General features: G+C 46.0%; 1 non-coding gene across 1 annotated transcript; it reads right to left on the minus strand.

Annotated features, from left to right (window-relative positions):
• Positions 1–11,621: 11,621 nt before the first annotated feature.
• Positions 11,622–11,760, minus strand: LOC123423698. Its single transcript, XR_006621275.1, has one exon. It is a non-coding gene; the product is annotated as a small nucleolar RNA Z247 (small nucleolar RNA).
• Positions 11,761–19,200: the final 7,440 nt, after the last annotated feature.

The following is a 19,200-nucleotide window of genomic DNA, read 5'->3' on the forward strand; positions in this document are numbered from 1 at the left end:
AAATCGGTATGAGTGCGAGGTTCTGGCTACCGGGCTGAGCCTAGTACTCCTTTCATCCTAAAATAAGTGTTGCAATTTTGAGACCTAGTACTTCTTTCGTCCTAAAATAAGCGTTATAATTTTGAAACAAAGTATGTACTTTGTAGATATAAAAAATGCTACTCCCCTGATCCAAATTAATTGACACGAAACTAAAGCTGCGTCAGTTAATTTGAGAATACTACTAGTACTGTTTACACATTTGGGAGTACTACTGTTTACACATGGCCTAAAACGAAGACCATGATCTGTGTGCTAAATAGAAATATAAAATCCTGGTGCATAAAAAGGATTACTAGGATCAGTTAATTTTGAAACAATGTTTTTCTGAAGAACAAGTCATTTTCTGAAAAGTCAAAAGTTTCACCCCCCTAAAAAATGTCATGTGGTGAAGTAACTGTCACCCCGATACAGCTAAAACTGTCCAAAAATTAAAAAAAAAACAATTAAAATGTCATGCTCTCCCAGCGAACATTGGCAAGACAAAATCTCCGTAAGTAAATCTGCCTACGAGGAGGGCTGGATGGAACAGATGGGCGTAGGTTACCTTGGTGCTCCTACTCTTCACTTGTTGCCAGGTATGGTGTGGCGAACTTTGCTACACCTACGAGCAGTTTTTACGGGAAGTAGTTATGGTAATGAGATGGAGACTTTGAATTTATCATGTTTTGTGTCCCAAACTTAAATTCACAGGAAGCACACCCCCTCATGAAACTTCCGTGAGTTAAGCGTTTTTTATGGTGCGGCACGTATGCAAGGTAGTCAGAGTGGACCAACTATCGGAGCATCTCCAACCGCGTCAGAGTGGACCAACTATCGGAGCATCTCCAACCGCGTCCACAGAACGTCCCCTCAAACATCTTTTTAACCGCCGGTGTTAAAAAAACACCGAGTCGCGCTTCAAAGACGTCGTTTTGCGTCGGATTTGAACAAAACTAGCTCCAGCGACCCGAGGCCAAACCCAACCCCGGGAACGCTTGAAGGCGTCCCACGCTATTTTTGCATGTAAAACCCCCACAAGTCAGCCTCTCTGCTCACTCTCTCTCCTCTTTTCCTCACATGCCCACCACGTGCATGCACACCCGCCACGGAACAACTTCGTCCACCCGACAGCGTCGTGCGAGAGGTGGATGGAGGCGGTGGGGATGACGTTGAGGACAGCGGAGGCGACGTAGGAGACGAGCAAGTCGGCATGGAACAACACGATGTAGAGCTTGCAGAAGCAGATGTTGACCGCGTCGAGGAGGAGCGAGTCGAGGAGGGCGCTGAGCAGCGCGAGGCGGTGCCCGAACACGGCGAGGTTCCGCTGCTGCGACGGCGGGTGCGGCATGGCGAGGCGAGTGCGCAGAGGAGCGAGGCGCCCGCGAAGAAGGTGACGACGAGCGACGGTATATCTGGCCATGGGCAGCCCAACCTGGTCAGCCCGGCCCGACCAGACCTTGCCCATGGGCCGGGATCGGGCCTGATAATCAATCCCGGCGGCCGCGCCGGGACGGGGCCCATGGAAACCTGATTTTACGCTTACGTTGGGTTGGGCCTATCGGGCCTGACCTGGCTTCTTTGGGCTCGGGCCTGAGCCCAAAAATTAGGCCTGACGGACGAGCCGGGTCGGGCTCGGGCCTGGGTTTTGTACCACGGTTTTTTTAGGCCCGGCCCGGCCCGAGATATGGCCAGGTATAAGCGACCGCCTCCTCCGCGTGGGCATGGGGCGTCGAAGCAGGTAATCCTCCGGCGACGAGGTTGAAGACGACGAAGCAGGCGTAGAGGGGCGTGACTTCTTCGGTGTGGGTACCGCTGGAAAAAAATCCGACCCCCAAAACAAAAAAAATCGCCGACACAATCCCATGAGGTTGAAAAAATGCCTTCTTGGGGGCATAACGGGTGGAGATGCTTTAAGCATGTTTACATTTCTTTTCTCCTGTTGATTTATTATCCCCTTTTTTGGGTGGTGGTTTTTTATTCCCTTAAAAAAGAATGCATTCTAAATTTTGGGATACAACAGGATGGTAGAAAAGCCATGTACGATCCCAAAGTTGATATAAATCCTCTCTTGAAATTGTAACAAAATATTCTGCTTGTTGATAAAAATTATTTGTGCATGGTATGAAATTCATTTGGATGTATAGAAAATGGTAATATATAATATATAACAAATTTGTGCGACTCATGAAATTGTTTTGACATGTGTCGTAAAAAATACAACACAAATAAAATTATATTTTCAATTGTGTTCCAACATCGGCGAAAAATATTAAGTTTATTGATAAAACATGTTCATGCATCTTGTCAAATTCATTTGGATAAATAGAAAATTGTAATATATAACATCTATCAATTTTTGCGATTCAGGAAATTGTTTTGACATGTGTAATAAGAAATACAACGCACATAAAATTATATTTTCAATTCTGTTCCAACATCAATGAAAAATATTCGCTTGTTCATAAAATTTGTCCATCCATGTCGTGAAATTCATTTGGATATACAGAAAATGGTAATATATAAGATATGACAAATTTGTGCGACTCATGAAATTATTTGATGTTTATCATAAAAAATACAACACACACAAAAATAAATTTCATTTGTGTTCCAACATGAGTGAAAAATATTGTGGTATTTGAAAATATATTCAACTAACTCACAACATATGACCACTAGCTTGCATTATCTTTTCTACTTTGGTACAAAACGTAAATAAGTACAATGACAACAAAGGTAAATGTACTTGTAAATACAAAAACAAAATGCATAAACAATATTATAAAATTGATGTTGGCGAAGTTTCTGTCAGAGAAATACATTGAGCAACTCAAATAGCTAGCAGGGAAGTACATGAAGAAAACCCATAAAAACTATAAAGAAAAAAAAGGAATATAATGAAAAAGATGTTTGAATGATTTGAAGATTGCTAACTATTCTTGCCGCGTGGTTACAGAACAACATACAAAGAAGAAGAAAACTGAAACACATGAAAACATGCCAAATAAAGGATATAAATGAAATGGGCTAATGATTCGGATACATATAATTTTGTACTAGGCTAGCATCTCTGATTGGTGGCCTATTGGGATAGTCAAAGTTACTAAGTAAGGAGTGCTCATTTCAAAAATTATTCTCACCTTACGAGGTTGCGACAAGCGTCGCCCTGCATATGTGCCACTTGTCACAAACAGGGAGTTTTTTTTCATAGATTCACTTATCTAAATTATTTTATCTCTTATACCGTTTGTTCAAATTTTGAGCCATTTTTATCGTTGGATCCGTCTCGTCGGGATATTCGAAACTACATACCATGTTGGCAGGTTTCGATAAACTTTTGTTCATGGAAAAACAAACGAAAAACCCCGAACCAGGAGCATGTTCTTTTTTTGTTTACGAAGAGGCGCACGTTTCTTTTCTTTTCGAGAGGCACGCCCGTGCCTCTTGTCAAAACAAATCCATGCCGTCACCAGAAGTAAATCCATGCCTCCATGAGATTTAGATCCGTGCCTCTCACGAACAAATAAAAACGCATTTCCGGAGAAGCCAATCCGTGCCTCCACGAGAAATAAATCCACGCCTCTCGCAGAACAAAATAATACGCTTTTTTTCCTTTCCGTGTCTCCATGAGAAGTATTATGACTCTCGGAATGAAAAAGAGGAATACACGTTTTTTCAATTTTCTAAGAGCCATGTGCCTCTCGCGGAATGAAAAAAAGAAGACATGTTCTATTTTTCTTTCCAAGAGGCATGCGAGACATCTCTAAAAAGCAAATCACTTCTATGAGAAGTAAATACATGCCTCTTTCAAAAGAAAAAGACTATTTTTTTTCAAGAGGCATGATCATGCTTCTCACGAAAGTTGTGCCACCATGAAATGTAAATCTCTGCCTTTCATGAAATGAACGCATTTTATCGTGCAATTCGTTTGGGTCCAAATGCTAGAATAACCTGGAAAACATAAAAACCGAATCTTTTCATCTAAAAGCCGAAAAGTGTACAAAATAAATAAATAAAAACATAATCTGAAGCGACCTCCAAAGCACGATATCTGTCAATGACTGAAAGCACGACACATGACGGCAACTGAGAGTGTGCCACTTGCATTTTTAGCCCACCTTAAGTGACCTTTGCATGGGCGTCAGAAGGAGTACTCCTCAGATAGCTGCTCTTTGGGACAGTGGAGCAGAAAACAAGCCGAAGTAAAACAGTTATGGGCCGTGCTGTGTGCCGAACTAATTTCTGCTTCTGGCCCTGAGATTGCCTACCCCTCCGCACTTATGCTACATTATTACTCCCCGCGAGTGCTATGTCTCGCATTAAGCAAGACCGTAGCAGTTCTCGCTTAACGAAACAGCGGCTTGCGCAGGCAACTGTGTCGGCCCATTCATAAACTGTAAAATGATAAAAAGTGAATAGAAAGGGAGTTCAGGGGGATTCGATCCCTAGTCCGCCGAGCTAGCATCTACTTAGTTTGCGACATTGTATTAGGGCGTGACCTACTTGAGGCTAAAACGAGCAAGATTTCCACATATTTTCGCAGTTTCGTTTTTCTTCTTCTCTTTTCTTCTTTTCTTCATTTTTATTCGGTTTTATTTGGATTTTTAAATTTATTTTCTTTTTAGGTTTTCATTTTTTATTTTCAGGTTTTCACTGTTTTTGTTTGGGTTTTTCATTGTTTTTATGCTTTATTATTTTCTTACTCATTTCCTTTTTTTCTGTCTTGGTTTCAAAGGTTTTTTGTAATCTCTGTCTATTTATTTTATTTACTGTTTTTCATTATTTTTGCATTTTCTTCTTTGGTTTTAATTTTGTTTTATTTTTTTCCTTGGATTCTTTTTTGGTTTTTCAATACATGATCAACCTTTTTTAATACATGATCACCATTTTTTTCTATACGCATTTTTTACATTTTTCAAAAGCTTGATTAACATTTTTCAGATTTTTGTTTAACATTTTTTAAAACACTAGATTAGAACTTTAATACATAATTAGAAATTTGATATACACATTTTCATATTTTTAAATGTAATATTAACATTTTTTAACACATGGTTAATATTTTTCTATGCAGATGCAACATTTTTTTAATGCATCATTAATATTTTTCAAATGCAATGTCAACATCTTTTGAATACACGATCAACATTTTTATTACCCAAATAACATTTCTCAATTGCTTTGTTAACATTTTACAAATATTTATTAAACATTTCTTAAATAGTTGATTAATATTTTTATATACATGATAAATTAATTCATAATTTTTCTAAATAAATCATCAATTTTTGTATACAACGTTCTACATTTTTCCAATTGGTTGATTAATATTTTTCAAAATAGTTGTTTAACAATTTTGAAATAATAGTTTATCATTTTTCAAATATTTTTGTAGAGCATTATTTGTAATATGTATATTCTATCTATATATATACGTATAATATTTAAAGTGTTAACAAAAGTACAAATTAAAGCATAAAGCGAAAATAGAAAACTTAAAAAAGAGAAAAACGAGGCTGTGGCCTCTCGCGCTCCTGGGCCGGTCCATTTTTGTCTCCCCTTCAGCGATGGTTTCTCTCCTCTCGCTGAAGGCGAGATATAGGTGCGCCCGTTACTTCCCGGGCTTATCGGTGCACCTTTAAACCTGACAATCTCGGGCTCTTCAGTGCGCTCAGAATAGCTGCTCTTAAATTTTAAGAGCGATTTTTTTCGCACGTAGATTGAAAATATATTTTATGAGCATAAGAGAAAATATTTCAGAGTGTAGGTTCCATCCATGGCGAGGCAGAATTTACAGAGTGGGGCTACCTAAAAAAAACAGACCTCACTAGGAGCGTTGCACTAGGGCTGTCTGTGGGCCTTATTGCATGCTTTCTGGCCATATCTTTCTCCACTGTCTGTCAATCCATACATCATGAGACTCTCAGATAATTGAATTTTGCACCAACTCTGCTGGGCAGCCCATTGTGCTGAATAGAAATAATGAGTTACATCATTCTGTACTCTGTAGTGTGTGGGCACAACTTGACCAGACAAATACTATGATGCCCCTTGTGCCGTTCAGCTCTGATCAATACATCTTTACACATTTCTACATCCACTGAAATTGCCATGGCAATCAGAATAGGCATCCATATCCTCGATCATCAGGAAAGCAATGGTGATTAGTACCAACTTCTAGTGCCACCGAAAGAGATTTTCTATGTGCGTCTGATGTCTTTTCATTTCATGAGGCCCTTTCACTTTCATGGAGTAATAGAAAAAAAAACTGTGGTAGCTGCCTATTAGCCCCAAAGAGGCGCAAAGCCTTTGTCGATTTGGGTGATTGCGCTTCCCACTTTTATTCGCCACGACGATCAAAGGCTCTCGATGCTGCTAGTGCGTGGTTGTACGTGGTAACTAGCATGCTCCAAGAGAGGATGTAATTGCTCTCAAGAAAGAATCTTAGGTTGAGCCGAGCCCAACTTTGGTGAGCACTGCCGGCCGGTGGCTAGCTTTATATCAGCATGTGTCTGTCGACTGTCAAGGCTCACTTTGATTCTCCATCCAACAACCATGCATGCTTTGTCAACCCTCACTTGATCTTTTCCCTCCCAACATACATCTGTTAATCATCATAATGTTCAAGGCCATGCATCTACAATTACAAAAGTGTACTACTCTCTAGGAATAGACCGGCGATTCCTAGTTGTTGATGCCACCAGTATGCATGCATGCCTGGATCTGACTGTAGCTCGCCGGACCGGTTGTTGCCATCCCCTGCAGTTGGGAGGTCTGGTCTGGAGCAATCTTTCACTGCAACTCATGCATACAATCAATGGCCTTGCCTTCCATGCTTATGGAATGGTGCTGCTCTTAGCAAGCCATTCCCATACTTTAAAGCCAAGCCACATCCGCTTCCTACTCCTGCACCAAATACTACTTCTAGTATAGTAATTAAAAGCCTTATTCGTCGCTCAAGTTCATGGTTGCTTCTGGTTGGTTGGTGACCTCCGAACCATCGCTGAAGGGTCTACAGGAAGGATGCATCATCATGCAACAGCCACCAGCTGGCCGTGCAGTTGGATGGATCGGGTGCTATGATCGCTAGTGCTAGATGTAGTAAAGCTAATCAACTAATTGCCGTACTTACCAGTATTGTTTAATCAGGTCCACACGCATTTTCATGCAAATTAACCTACCCGGCTAAAGCTAGCACCACTGCACCAGTCTGACCAGAGTCGCCCTGGGTGCATGCTTGATGGCACTTCTAGTTCTAGGTTCTACACCATCTAGTAAACAAGATCAAATTTCACACCATTCTAATCTAGCAAAATTCTTGGTCATTATATGTTTCTAAACATGCCGGTTTTCCCCTTCCGTAGAGACGTAAGGTGAGTGTCACTAACATCTACTGCCAATATCAGTAGCGTAGCACTTGTAGCAGGTAGTCTTAATTGTTTTGCAAAACGGAAAACTGGAAATAGCTGATCTCGCTCGTGGGATGGAATTATATCCGATTGTAATGCGATGATATATGGTAGAACGATTTTCCTTTTCTGGATCTCATCTGATCAGACATCTGAGACAGTATACATTTGCAGAACTATCTATGAGGAAGCGTAGAACCCTTTGTCTCGGACCGCATTGTATTTATAGGATCAATACCATGACATACAAGTTGATTCTCTAGGAGGTTACAAGAGATAAGGGAAAGGCAAAGAGATAAGAGGAAACCGGTTTAAAGTGATTTCCTATCCCTATACAGTTTATATTCTAACACTCCCCCTCAATCTAAACTCTATTTGCCAAGGTTGAGATTGTACTTGAAATCATCTAACCTCCTCACTGTGAGAGGCTTTGTGAACCCATCAGCAAGTTGATCAAGTAACTTCCGAGTTACTCTTTCTCTGACAAAATGAAAATCAACTTCAATATGTTTTGTCCGTGCATGAAAAACAGGGTTTGCTGAAAGATAGGTTGCATCAAGATTGTCACACCATAATCTAGCAGCTTGTGGAACTTTCACTCCAAGTTCATGTAACAGTGTCTGAATCCACATTACTTCAGCTGTTGCATTAGCCAAAGCTTTATACTCAGCCTCAGTGCTTGACCTCGAGACCGTTGCCTATTTTCTTGCACTCCATGACACAAGGTTTGTTGCCAGAAACACAACAAAACCACCAGTTGACCTTCTATCATCTGCACATCCTGCCCAATCTGCATCAGAGTATGCTAATACAAGCATAGATGAAGACTTAACAATCTGGAGACCAAGTCCCTCTGTAAACTTGAGATACCTCAAAATCCTTTTTACTGCTGTCCAATGAGAAGTAGTAGGAGCATGCAAATATTGGCATACTTTGTTAACAGAGTATGAAATATCAGGACGTGTAAGAGTCAAGTACTGTAATGCACCTACAATGCTTCTATAATTTGTTGCATCATCTGGCCCAAGTGCTTCTCCACTTTCAATAGTAAGTTTTTCTAAAGTAGAGATAGGTGTACTGACTGGCTTACACTTTTCCATACCTACCCTTCTGAGAATATCAGTTGTATATTTTCCTTGTGTAAGAATTATACCATCCTTTACCTTCTTGACCTCAATTCCAAGAAAGTAATGTAGATCTCCCAAATCCTTAAGAGCAAATTCCAGTTTTAGATCCTTGAGCAAGCAAGTTGTGGCATCTGGACTTGAACTGGCAACAATTATGTCATCAACATAGACAAGAAAAAATATAGTAACATTGTTCTTATTATAAAAGAATAATGAAGTATCGCCTTTGATGATGAAAACCCAAGCTTTTCAACTGTGTACTTAGCCTTGAGTACCAGGCTCTTGGGGCCTGTTTTAACCCATACAAAGCTTTATCCAACTTACAGATATAATGTGGTGTGTTTTTGTTTTCATATCCTGGCGGCTGCCGCATGAACACTTCTTCCTCAAGAACACCATGAAGAAACACGTTCTAGACGTCTAGCTGTCGTAGGCTCCAACCTCTGGAAATAGCAATAGACAACACAAGTCGAATAGTAGCAGATTTAATAACAGGACTAAAGGTATCCTCATAGTCTATACCAAATCTCTGTTTAAAACCTTTTGCAACTAGTCTGGCCTTGTATCTGTCAATACTACCATCAGCTCTTTTCTTAATTTTATATACCCATTTGCAGTCAATCACATTTGCACCCCTCTTTGGTCGAACTAACCGCCAAGTTTTATTTTGAATGAGTGCATCATATTCAACATCCATAGCCTTCTTCCAATCCTTATGTGCAAGAGCATCATGCAAATTTGTTGGTTCACCACTATTTGCGAGGAAAGCATGTTTAAGTTTATCATACCTGACCGTACCATCCGTATATTTCTTTTCCCGGACAATACCGGACCGAGACCGTGTATGACGGGGAGGAACCGGTGTTGCACCACGTCTGGCCACAAAAGATCCCGATCCTGCAGTAACACTGTCATGCACAGGAGATCCGACCGGGCCGACCGAGCCTTCGCCTGGTGCAGACGTGGCAATAGCACACGCGTTGCCCCCCTCGTCAGCGGCATCGGGACGTGCAGTGCGAGGAGAGGCGCTGTCACCTGGAGGGCTATCGGCCACCTGAGGAGATGTCGCGGGAGAATCAGGGCGATCCTCCTGGGATCGCGTGTCCGGCAGGCTGGCGCGCAAATCAGCCTCGAATAGCGCAGCCGGGACGACAGGCAGATCGGCGCCAGGTAGATCAACCTGGGATCGCGCGCCGGGGCGAGCGCCAGGGGAATCGTCCTGGGATCGCGCGCCAGATCCGATTTTGGATGTTTCTCCACACATGAAATCACGCCCTGTAGCTGCACAATCAACACCAAAATCAAACCGCTCCATGGAATTTTGCACATGATCATCGTTAATTAATTCACCCCAGTGACCAGAAGATAACATAGGATTGAAAAGAAGGGATATTTCGTCACGCAAGAGGGCTCCCGCATGGGGATGAAGTTTGGAGAAATGAAACAATGTTTCGTCAAAAATGACATCACGAGAAATATAGATACGGCCAGATGAGATCTCTAGGCATTTGTACCCTTTATGAAGATTACTATAGCCAAGAAACACACATTGTGTGGACCGAAACTCAAGTTTATGGCGATTGTAGAGACGCAAATTTGGGTAACAAGCACACCCAAATATTTTTAGGGAGGTATAATCTGGTTTTTGATGAAACAAATGTTCCAAAGGAGTGGTGTTGCCAAGTACTCGACTGGGTAATCGATTGATAAGGTATGTAGCGGTGATAAAAGCCTGATCCCAATATTTGAGGGGCATTGATGCATGGGCTAAGAGAGACAAACCAACTTCCACAATATGACGATGTTTTCGTTCTGCTGAGCCATTTTGTTGATGAGCATGAGGGCAAGAGACATGATGAATGATGCCAATGTTACGAAAGAAGGAATTGAGTTTCTCATACTCTCCTCCCCAGTCACTTTGGACTGCAAGAATCTTTCTATCAAATTGTCTTTCAACAAGTTTTTGGAATTCTTGAAAATCTGAAAAAACTTCAGATTTGAATTTAAGTAAATATATCCATGTAAATTTGCTGTAATCATCGATAAAGCTGACATAGTATTTCTTTCTACCAAAAGAATCTCTTGCATGACCCCATACATCACTGAAAATAAGCTCTAAAGGAGCATGAGACACACTATTTGACACAGGATAAGGAAGTTGGTGGCTTTTTGCACATTGGCAAGCGTCACAAACTGACCCACTTTCGGAACTATTTGACAATAATAAATTGCCTTTATTGACTACTTGCTTGACTATATTTGAAGAAGGATGTTCTAGTCTTTGGTGCCATTTGGCTAAGGAGGGCTTGATGGCAGAATAGACTCGGCGATGACGCTTGCGATCAAAGACTCTAGATGTGATGGGGTATAGTCCTCCGATGCATCTGCCGCAATGGATGAGCTCCCTCATTGCCCGATCCTTTATGAAAAAAATAGGTAGGATGAGTTTTAAAGAAAATATTATTGTCGGAGATTAAACGAGACATGGAAGCAAGATTTTTATCGGCTTGTGGAACATGGAGGACATCTTTAAGGACAAGATCACGTTTAAGACTAGGGGAATTAATAGATGATTGACCAATGTGAACAATGTCCATACCTCCACCGCTCGCGGTGTGAATTTGATCACTGCCGTGGTACCTCTCTCGGAGGGCAAACTTTTCTAGCTCGTTTGTGACATGATCTGTGGCGCCAAAATCGGCATACCAGACCGTGTCACCGTCAGGTCCGCCGTGCTCCCGCATGGCTACAGCAGCCTGCCGTGCATCGGGCACGTAGTCTTCATCGTACCGGTGCCAACAGTCAATGACTTCATGGCCCGGTTTCTTACACAGCTGACAGCGCGGCCGACGGTTGTTGTTGTTGTAGCCGCCACCGTTGTAGCCGCCGCCGCGATCGGTGCCTCCGCGATCACCACCACCAGGGCGAGCCTGGCCCTGGTTGCTGCTGCGTCCACTGTCGCCACGTCCGCGCCCTTGTTGCCCACGCCCACGGCCACGTCCGCGAGAAGCGGCGTTGACAGAGGATTGCCGCAAATTACCTCCTTGGAGCATGCTGAGGCGGGCGTCGAAGCTTAGGAGCTGGTTGTACAGCTCCTGGATAGTAACAGGTTCAATCCTCGCAGCCAACGCCGAGATCACAGGGTTGTAGTCGATGTCGAGACCCGCTATGACGTGGGATATGATCTCGGCGTCTACGAGAGGAGCACCAGCGCAGATAACTTCATCTGTAAGGGTTTTAATTTTTCCAAGATACTCTGCCATGGTTAGATTACCTTTCTGCAGATTTGTGAGCGCCATCCTTGTATTGATCTTCTGGGCTTGCGTTTGTGCAGCGAACATGGCATGGATGGCAGTCCGTACCTCGGCCGGCGTCTGGAGCATGGCGACTTGATCGAGGACCTCTCGAGACAGAGATCCCATAAGGTATCCTTGTACCTGCTGCTGCTGAGCATACCAGATTGATCTGGCATGGTTGGCGACCTGCTCGTCCTTCCCATTGTTGGTGATGGTGATGGTGGCAGGAGACGCCAGACTTGCGGCGTCGAGGAAGTGCTCCATCTGTGCTCCCTTGATCTGGGGTAGCACGACGGCCTTCGAGAGGAGGAAATTTGTCCTCGTGAGCTTCTCTGTTGGAGGTGGACCGAGGGAGATCGAGCTGTTGGACATGGAAGATGGAGCAAAGATGGAGGATGAAGATGAAGCGGTGGATGGCGTGGTGACTGTCATGGTTTATCTCTTGGTTCGATCTTGTTCCCTCTCTCGATCAACAGATCGGTTTACTCTCGAAGGCTAGACGTACGAGAGGAAGGGCTCTGATGATCATATGAGGAAGCGTAGAACCCTTTGTCTCGGGCCGCATTGTATTTATAGGATCAATACCGTGACATGCAAGTTGATTCTCTAGAAGGTTACAAGAGATAAGGGAGAGGCAAAGAGATAAGAGGAAACCGGTTTAAAGTGATTTTCTATCCCTATACAGTTTATATTCTAACACTATCAACCGAGACGCACTGATTAGGAGGAATACAAGAGTTACAGGGTGTTGCAGTCAAGCAGAGAAAAGCAAAACAATCGAAGAACCGCCACACATCATAGCTCCTGCGCATCAGCTTATTGGTCAGCCTCCCTTGGTCTTTCAGCAACAGCGAGCACTCGCTTTGTAGCAGCATCAGCCCACATCCGCGCTTCCAACTGCGCTCCCAACAAGCAGAAAGAAAATGCCGCAGGAGCCTAAGCGGGCGGCAGCTGGAGCTTGTCGATGACGAGCCGCCAAACTTCAGTCGCGAAGGGGCAACGGCCTACCAGGTGCATGCAGATCAGGTTTCAGCGGAGCATTGGCACAAGGAGCACCGCCACCGGGGGTCATGGCGCCGAGCAAGGTTGACCAGAGGCAGCGCCGCTGAGCAGCAAGGCAGCTGACGTTTTGGAGGAGCATCAGAGCCTCTCACCTTAGCTTAGCAATCGCTGGGGAGGCGCATGCTGCAAAGTTTAGAACGTAAGCAGAGCAGAGCATCTCCAATAGAGAATGCGAAATAGGGAGTTGCCCAAAAATTCGTTTCTCGGGCATTTGGAATAAACAATGATGCTTCAACAGATGACCTATTTGTCTATTGTGCTGCAATTTTTTTTAAGGCAACCACATATTTTGACCTGTCGTACTGCAAATATATAGTAGCCACGCCGGCTGCCCAATCACCGCGTGAAATTCTTAGGGCAAATAAGCCGCAGGGTGAGCCGGCCGTGCCGGACGCGTATATGGGTGCGCGTCGGGCACGACGGATGAGCGGGAACCGCGGTGTGTGTACGCGGGGCCACGGGAGCTGGGTGGCGAGGCTGCAACAGACTGGACCGCGTCAGGCGCGCGAGGAGGCCGCGGTGACCGCGTCGAGCGCGGGGCGTGGGCGCGAGCCGGCGCGTGCGGGGCGTGGGAGTGGGGTAGCGAGTGCGTGTGGGCGAGGCCTGGCATGTCAGAGCTCGCGGGTATAAGACCCCTCTGTTGTGTAGCTCGTCGGATTCGACTGAGTACGTGCTCAGGGAAAGAAAACAGGGAGTGCCGTACGCGCGGCAGAGGTGTTCCAGCGCCTGGAAAATCTCTGTGTTCTTCCTTTCCTCGTCGGACCTTGTCTTTAGTGATCGTCGGAGTGCAGAGGATCCATTTTTCAGCTAACATTTGGTATCAGAGCGACAGGTGACGGAGGAGCTCGCCGGCCATGGCACTGGTCCCGTACTCTGGCGGGTCGGGGACGACGATGTCGTCGTCGGTGCCTCTGCTCACGGGGGAGAACTATACCACCTGGGCTATCAAGGTGGAGGCTGACCTCGATGCTGCCGGGCTCTGGGAGGCGGTGGTGCCATCAGAGGAAGCAGCGTCGGCGTTGATCGCGAAGAAAGATAAGCCGACGCGGGCTTACCTGCTGCGAGTGCTCTCCGATGACTTGCTGCTGCAGGTGGGCGCAAAGAGGACCGCGGTGGAGATATGGTCCAGTCTCAAGTCGCGTTTCGTCGGAGCTGATCGCGTGCGGGCGGCGCGGCTGGCTACTCTCCGAGGCGACTTCGAGCGGCTGCGCATGGACGCCGACGAGTCTCTGGATGCTTTCGCGGGGAAGATCAGCGGGATGGCGGCGCGTTACGCGGGGCTCGGATCGACCCTGGACAACGCCGCGATGGTCAAGAAGTTGTTCGACGCCGTGCCGGACCGCCTGTATGCGGCGGTGGCAGGGATTGAGCAATTCTGTGACGTATCCACAATGCTCTTTGAGGACGCGTTGGGGCGGCTCAAGGCATTCAACGAGAGGCTGCGGCGTCGTGGACAAGACGGCGGTGAGCGTGGCGGCGACCAGTTGCTGCTGACGATGGCGCAGTGGCGGGTGCGGGAGCGGCAACAGGGAGGAGCGCACGACGACGACGACGGACGTAGCATGGCGTGGGCGACCACGGCAACCGACGCGGGCGTTGCTGCAAGTGCGGCAAGCGCGGCCATTTCAAGCGGGACTGCCCCGAGTGGCGGATGGAATCGGCGGCGGAGCGTGCGCTGTTGGCGGACGTCGACGACGTCGAGAACGTCGGGCTCCTCTGACCCGCGGCTTAGGAGGAGTATGTTAGGGCAAATAAGCCGCGGGGTGAGCCGGCCGTGCCGGACGCGTATATGGGTGCGCATCGGGCACGACGGGCAAGCCAGAACCGCGGTGTGTGTGTGTGTGTACGTGAGCCAGCGTGTGTGTGCGCGGGGCCACGGGAGCTGGGTGGCGAGGCTGCAACAGACTGGACCGCGTCAGGCGCGCGAGGAGGCCGCGGCGACCGCGGCGAGCGTGGGGCGTGGGCGCGAGCCGGCGCGTGTGGGGCGTGGGGAGTGGGGTAGCGAGTGCGTGTGGGCGAGGCCTGGCATGTCAGAGCTCGCGGGTATAAGACCCCTCTGTTGTGTAGCTCGCCGGATTCGATTGAGTACGTGCTCAGGAAAAAAAACAGGGAGTGCCGTACGCGCGGGAGAGGTGTTCGAGCGCGTGGAAAATCACTGTGTTCTTCCTCTCCTCGTCGGACCTTGTCTCCGATGATCACCGGAGTGCAGAGGATCCATTTTTCAGCTAACAGAAATTTCCCCCTATCCCCGGTGCCGCCCACCAAACCACCATCACATGCCTCCTCCCTTTGTCGAATGGGCTGTTATCGTCGTCGCACCACCGATTCCGGCCACCATTGCCACCACCCCATTCGGCGAATCTGATGCAACGTCGCCCCATTGATAGAATCGCAGCTACACCGCCGCCACCGCCGACGGCCGAGCCGAGGAGAAACATGGGGTCCGAGTGCGACGAGATGGTGCATTGCACGGGACCTTCGAGATACCGGAGCTCGTCGTGCGCCCGTACGACACAACGGCTTGAGGCGCCGTCAGCTCAAGTTCAAGTTGAACATTCGTGACATCACGTCCCATGAGGTGGCAGAGTTCCTCGCTCCCGAATTGTGGATTGTGTCTCAAGCAGGAGAAGGAAGACCGCCTCATCGTGTGGCAGGACACAACGCATGAGAGCGATGTGATGGCTATGGCAAGGTTTGCGACAAAAAATACTCATCTTATGCAACTGAAATACAAAGTCTTTGCCAGTTGGGAAACATAACAGAAGAAGACGATCAAGAAGGAAGACGAGGCTTGCCTCTCATAGGCGATCAAGAAGAAGCACGATGCAGACCTCTCAGGGTGATCATGGTTGAGTCGGACTACGACGAAGCCGAGGTTGAGTTGGATAGTGAGGGTGAGGCAAGCCTAAAACTTTTGAACCATGTCGACAACGAGGATGATGATGAACAGGGTGTCTATAGTAGTGGGTCCGTCGTAGCACTTTTGGAGTGTGTCTATCATGTTTAAGTTAAGAGAAAAAGATGAAAGAATAGTTTACTTTGTGCCCACCGCTCAACTGTGTAAAGAAATAAAAGCTAGCTCATATTTAAATTTAAAGATTTGTTAGTTTGAAATGTTGAAATATGCAATGATCATGTTTATTTCAGTGCCGTGTTTTATATCATCTGGTATGGCGGAAAAAGTTTGAATGCCATGTTTTATGTACTTGCAGAGGAAAAAAAATTGATGCTCTAAAATCCATTATTTGATTGCCATGTTAAAGCATCTACAGTCAGACTTGATAAAACCGACCCCTTATAAACCCACGTGTGCGTGTGGGCACGCTCGCGGACAGCGATCACCGGCTCCTCATATGTTACTCCACACATTCACATACCTTAAATAAAATTGTCAAATTCATGCAATCCATACATGTCGATCATTCGATACAAATTATCTGAATTCAACAGTTGAAAACGAAGCACATCAAGGCATAGTTCAACAAACCAGACATACCAAAATGAAATTAATGTCCGAATGAGAAGGGATGCTTATCGTATCACTGGACGGACGCGCCCATCCATGCGCCCTGCTCGTTCAGCTTGTCCTGCTCCGTATGAGAGCCAGCTTCACTAGCATCCGGGCTGCATGCTCCGCCTGCATCCGGCTCCGTGTTCTTCCTGCATACGTATGAGCCCAAGAATGAAAACACATGAAACATGTTGAAATGATAATAAGATGAGGCAATTGAGCTTAATGAGTTGCCACTCTGATCTAACTTTGAGGCCGTTTTGACACGTGTGAGTAGTACCCGATGTACTTGTTCACTTCTCCTTTGATGACCCCTATCAAAATTGGAGAGATGCCACATTACGGATGGTCACGATTGGATGCGGCTCCACATACTCTTTTCGTTCGTTCATGATAGTCCTTCCAAATCTTCTCTCAATACGTGCTTCCCCTTTGCTCGGTGCCGCTTATTGGGTCCAACGTTATGTCCAACCAAGATTTGACCAACAAGATGTCCTTAAATCTTGTGAAAGTCGGACCTCTTGCCTTAGCAGTCTTGCCCTTCTTCTTCTTCTTGCTCGGATTGGGATTGAATGTTGCCCCAAGTACAAATAAGGTGGTCTCCTCCAATTCATAATTCATTTCGTCCGGATCTTCATTGTCATGGATCATCCTTGTCACGTACGCCTCCTACACGATCATGATTTTCAAGCATTCATCATATGCGAACTAGTGATCTATGCAAAACATTGAACAATTGATCAGACAAGAGCAAACATACCCGGTCTAGTTCAGTCATTCAGTGGAACATGTTGAGTGCATCCCGAGCGGTGGCGATGCCCGTGCTCACATTCGTCGACCGACAACTTCAGCGTGGTCGGCGACTCACATTCGTCGACCGACGACTTCTCGTGGGCGGAAAGCTGTCCGGAATGGCCCAGCTGGCCATCACATCCTCCTCCATCCCAAGGGTGTTGGATGACATAATCCGCGTCGGCGCTTGAACGGATGGGGTCCGGGGATACCGACATGCCGAGGGAGACATCTCCTCGACGATGTCTGCACCTAACTGCAATGCGAACTCCGCCTCCCTCTCTCGCTGTCGGGGACGACACATCTTACAGGCGACCTTCTTCGACTTGCAAGACGGAGTGGAGGAAGGGACGCCGATGAACAAGACGGACCACGTCTCCGTTGCGGTGGTCGGGGACGGGCTTGAAGACATCACGACGGCGGATCGGGACTAGTGGTGGGGATGGGGAGCAAGGTTGTCGGACGGCGAGGGCTCGGGTGCAAGAAATGTTGGAGAGCAAGAGAAGGAGCAGGAAGGGTTTAGAGAATTTGAGACAATTTGCGGTGGGGTTGGACTGTCGCGTCTGACGTGGCGGACGTGCCCGGGCACGTCCGGGCTTCCCCATGTCCTCCTCATATTTGAATTGGATATGAGGGGTGCCGGTCAACCCGAGTGTTTGTGGTCCATTTAAAAAGCCCATCTGAATCAAAACTTCGTGATCGGGTCAGTGACCGGGCGGCCTGTCCGGACATATGAGACGGGTTTGAGGCGTCCGGATGTAGATGCATTTAGACATCATCATCAGGTGGAGATGCTCTTGAATAGTAATGCTAGTGTAAGGAATCGTGTTGGTCACCGGTGAGCTGCACGGCTTGAAGTTTGTTCCAAAATATCGGAGAAAGTTACAAGCTCAAACTCACAGCTCAAGCTGGAAGATCGAAACTGCGATGCACCCATTCGAGTGTTGATCTGCGCCCGAGGATTTTGAGCGGCATTCTTTTACATGTCGGCTTTAGTTTCAAGCTTTATGCATGTGGTATAATCCCGAAAATTAACTTTGGCTCTCCGGCACCAATGCTCCTGGTACCTAATTATTTTTTCAAGTTTTCCCATTTTGTCAAAATATCACCACAAAACACACATGCAGTTGAACTTATAATATTCCATAGGATAATCCAAAAGAATACGACCAGTGCCAAAAATAAGAAGGCCAGTCGCATTTAACAGTTTTTTTTATTGAATTTCAACCCATGTTGCTTGTTTTTTGGTACAAATGCAAATCTCAGTGTATTTTTTTTTTGAAATATCTTGTGATGGCAAAGAACATCCAGATCTGCATGTATGATTTTTCTGTATTACTATGAATTCTAAAATAATGCTTTCACGCACTAGTGACCCAGAGCCAAAAGGCAAGCTTATATATGGTGAGTATAATTAGTATTTCGCTGCCAATCGAACGGAAGATTTTTTAGCATGCCAAATCAAACGCCCGAGATAACAAATAATGTTGCCGTGAGGGAGTTGCCATACTTTCTAAGTAAAATTCCTTACGAGAACATTATTTGCCATTAAAAACATTTAATTTTTCATGGTTAAACATCTAGCATCGGATTTTTAAGATTCCCGGTATAATTAAGCTTGCAGATATATGGCGCGGTGCTATCTTTTTCTGAGTAGTAAGTAGGGGAGAAGCGGACAAAGGCGAGGTTGCTGCGATGAAGTGATCACGAGGGTCTTTTCATAGTTCTAACCCATGTGGGGTAAAAAAAATTCACAGAATGAACCTGGTTTGAAAAGATTTCACGATCTAAACTTTTTCGAAACGCCATAAGCCGTGGCGTTGCTGCCCCACCATGCAACGCCAGTCTACCGTAACGTTTCTGCCCCATTATGCAACGCCAGTCTACCGTGACGTTACAACCCCATTGTGAAACGCCATAATTGCTGGCGTTGCTGCCTATGATTGACACGCCACATGTATCGGCGTTCCTGCCTGACCACG

Source organism: Hordeum vulgare, chromosome 1H (genome assembly GCF_904849725.1).
Source record: "Hordeum vulgare subsp. vulgare chromosome 1H, MorexV3_pseudomolecules_assembly, whole genome shotgun sequence".
NCBI classification, from domain to species: Eukaryota; Viridiplantae; Streptophyta; class Magnoliopsida; order Poales; family Poaceae; genus Hordeum; species Hordeum vulgare.